Source organism: Schistocerca nitens, chromosome 3 (assembly GCF_023898315.1).
Source record: "Schistocerca nitens isolate TAMUIC-IGC-003100 chromosome 3, iqSchNite1.1, whole genome shotgun sequence".
Classification (NCBI taxonomy): Eukaryota; Metazoa; Arthropoda; class Insecta; order Orthoptera; family Acrididae; genus Schistocerca; species Schistocerca nitens.
In genome coordinates this window covers 262,724,482-262,728,720 of record NC_064616.1, presented here as the reverse complement: position 1 = coordinate 262,728,720, position 4,239 = coordinate 262,724,482, and positions in this window count along the sequence as shown.

Below are 4,239 nucleotides of genomic sequence, written 5' to 3'. Positions count from 1 at the left end.
ATCCCTGCGAAACCCTACATTTCAGCAGGATAATGCACGACCGCATGTTGCAGGTCCTGTACGGGTCTTTCTGGATACAGAAAATGTTCGATTGCTGCCCTGGCCAGCACATTCTCCAGATCTCTCACCAATTGAAAACGTGTGGTCAATGGTGGCCGCACAACTGGCTCGTCATAATACGCCAGTCACTACTATTGATGAACTGTGGTTTCATGTTGAACTTGCATGGGCAGCTGTACCTGTACACACCATCCAAGCTCTGTTTGACTCAATGCCCAGGCGTATCAAGGCCGTTATTACAGCCAGAGATGGTTGTTCTGGGTACTAATATCACAGGATCTATGCTTCCAAATTGCGTGAAAATGTAATCACATGTCAGTTCTAGTATAATATATTTGTCCAATGAATACCCGTTTAACATCTGCATTTCTTCTTGCTGTAGCAATTTAAATGGCCAGTAGTGTACATAGCTGGTACCAGAGAGCTGCCTGCCATGAATTCTTCTTCCATTACAATCAAACTCTGAGTTGTGCAGACAGTTTCATAAGGTTGAGCTACTCACATTACTTCTCTAGAGAAAGATTCATTTGCAGTATGTGGTTCCACATTTCCCAGTCAGAGCTAAGATACTCTATAACTTCAAGGATTAGAGAGTCTGCATAATACTGCCAACACAAACATCTGAAATTGCAATTCCTACTTAATGCATGTATGTTGGTGGTCCAGTCTAATTGACTGGAACCCAAAATTCTAACCTGGCAGAAATAATATGTTTCTTCATTGAAAAATGTTCTTGCTTTAAAGAAAATATTCTAGACAACTCAAATTTTGCTGGATTCATCAATGGCTCTAGTTTCTGTATTAGATGATACAGATACAAAACAAGAACATGGCCTTCTGGCTTTCTATGTCAGAAATTTGGTAAGCAATAAAGTGTAACTGCAGTTGTCACCTGTGAGATTCCCACAGCTTACTTTCATTGTTATATGGTGGAATAGCTATAGCTCGAGTGGCATGAAAGACATACCTGCTACACTCAGTAATGCTTGCATTGCCTCTAATATAGCTGTTGTTAGTTCCTGATAACCTAGCATGGTTTGCATTAGTACTTGCTGCAAGAGTTCCGTGCTTGGAAAACCACACTCTCACCTAATTACAAAAATGTTCACAGTCTCATTTTCACCCATCAGAGGTCCAGGGTTGTCAACACTTCTGTAAAGAAGAGTCACATGTGAGCTAGTGAGGACTCACTCTGGTTTATTTACAATGCTCCATGCAAACAGTGCAAGCTAACTTAAGTCCAAAAAATATCTCAAAGCAAAATCCACTTCACACCATATTAAAGTCCCACCTATGACAAACAGAGTCCTTGATATTAGCATCTGAGACAAATTGATGGCACACTCTCCACAGATGCTATCACAGCTGACTCAGACTGGCTCTGGGACAACTTATTAGCCAGGTTTTGGCTTTGTCCTATCAGAAGAGACCCTTGATGAGTATTGTTGACACAGTAGCCAACAGCAATGTTGCACCAGCTATTCTGTTCCCTTAATGACACTGACTGGTACCACTAAAACAAGTTTAATCCACTGACTGTGATGTGCAAGACTAGGTGGCTACACCTCAGCTGTTGCATTACCATGTCTCTTGCTATGTACTCAGAGCTGAAATCTTCTGATACACCAGCCATTTCTCAGCTTCTTTTTTTTATTCAGGATTTTGGGCGGGCATTAAGAGTATATATTTATAGTATTCATATTATTGATTACACTCTGTCACTACAATACACTCTCAGAGCAAATCTCCAAAATGCAGTTTTGACTGCAATCAAAGGATGTACATTTAAACTTCATCTAGTGGGTACAGTAAGCTATACAGTGACATGAAATTCCACCAGAGGTGCTGAAAGACTCACATTTACTATTAACCATTAATTCCACCACACCTAAAAATCATGCAAAGAGACAGTCCATGAAACTTAAATATTGCTTGTCTCTCAGTTGATGACAGTATTTTTCTAGCAAGTCCAAGTCATGCCTGATATTTTCACTGTGGAGGTAAGTGCTCAGAAAAGAATATAAAACAATTGATAATACTCATGCTTCTTGTTGATGTCTGTATAAATTCTTCTTTGTTCAAAGGTGCTGAGTTTTTTAACTTCATGAATAAGAACACTTGTCATATGCTCGGGATTTATTGGTCTTCATGCTTTGACTAAACTTTTCTCATAAATTCATACAATTTAGTTTCCATTACAAAGTCAAATATTGCAACAACACATCTATTGAAACTTCAACATTTTAAGCAATCAGTACTGATGTATTTGTTTATAATGTAAAAAAAGTTTAAGACATTGTAGTCTGACTCCATGCAAAGAAGTGTGTACAAAGAACTGAAAAGGAAGATTGTGCTGAATTAACTGTATACAAAGAATTGTTCTCCATGCAAAGAGCTGAGGAACTGTGTTGTTGTGCACTGTCTCCTACTATATATAATTTACTGCTATGCACCACAACATTCTTAAAAAAAACCTGCAATGGCAAAGCTGATGATATCACAGAACAGTCACGTGAACTTATGTATTAGGGGCAAATATACAGCTGTCTGGTAGCTAACTTGCTCTCAGTTGCTGTTATCTGACTTAGCCTCTAGATGTAAAGCATGAACATCGCCACTGTTTACTTGAAATGATTTATATCTTTTTCTACATCACTTCAACTGGTGACTGGATTTCCACTACTGCCAGGCTTAAGTGGAACTTTACCTGATATTGTAATTTCAGTGCATGTGCATAACAAAGTTGTAGCACTTGGACTTCTATCAAATTCAGTCAGGAACTACTGCATGTTGGTTTCTATCAGAAACAATGGTTTATATTAATTTTCATCAAGAAATGTTATAGTTTGATTTCTTGGACTAATAGACAACTTAAATCAGTTCAATAAATGTGGTCAGCTCTAAAGTGAGGGTAACAATACTGACAACAAAAAGTTTCCTAGTTTGCTTCACAAATATGGATGCAAAATTTCTCAAGCTTTGTCAGCAACAGCTAAACCAGCATAAGATATTGGTCAAGCACTTAACTAGTTCCACACTTCAGCAGTCACAGGTGCTATGGTCCATCCCAGAATTGCAGCCATTCAATAAAACTGAAGAAGACTGCCAAGTATATCAAAACCATATCATACTGCACATTCAGGCAAGTGATGACAAATGTTGGGATTGTCAGTGGGTATTTTCTATGCTTATAAATTCAGTTACATTACTTGATTTGAAAGTTGGACTTATTGTCTAGTCCATCTATGTTCCCATAGTCTGACATATTCCTTTTATTACTAGACCATTTTTCCAACAAAACACATATGACAGCGGCAAGGGTAGAGTTCGGACAATATCACAAGGCAGACACTGTAAGTTATGCATCCTGGATTCAAGATTTGTAGTGGCTGAGTCCGTGTTTGGTCAATCATACATGGAGAGTCCAACTGTGATGTAGTGATTTGTTCACACGTAGATAAAGAGGTCTGCACAGAAGCCCAAAGACAAACTGACCACACTCTAGCTGAAATGCTGCATATTGTATGCATTTTTGAAATATCACAAACCACTCAACAAACTTTTTGAATTGACTTTGAAATTCTGTGTTTGGCTCACAACTGCAGTGGTACAGTGCAGTAGGTTTCTGTAAAAATGCTCTAAAATCGTAAATAAGTTTTCTTCAGTGGCAGTTAGCCTCAGTCTGTGCAGACACAGGATAACAACAGTGGTAATCCCAAAAGTAAGTTCTCCTATTTTTTTATAAGTACAGAACTCTGTTTGTGTGGAAGTTGGTCACACTGTTATGAAGGGTGCTTCACACACTGTGTGTAAACTTGTGCATGCCGCACTGATGTGCTCAGTCTTGGTTTGGCAGCCATTGAGAATTGCGCTCCCGTTGGATGTTACCGCCAAGTGCCAATTGCGCGCAGTTATTCATTTTTTTAATGCAAAGGGCACTGCATTAATTGAAATCCATCGTCAATTGATGGAAGTGTATGGTGAGTCATGCATGGTTGTCAAAAATATTCAGAAGTGGTGTAGAGAGTTTGCAGCTGGTCAGACTGAAATTCACAATGAACAAAGGAGCAGGAGACCATCAATTTCTAAAGAGACAGTGTTGAAGGTTGAGCAAAGCATGCCTGAAGATTGGCGGATCACCCTGGATGATCTCTGCATGTTAGTTCCTGAGATTTCCCA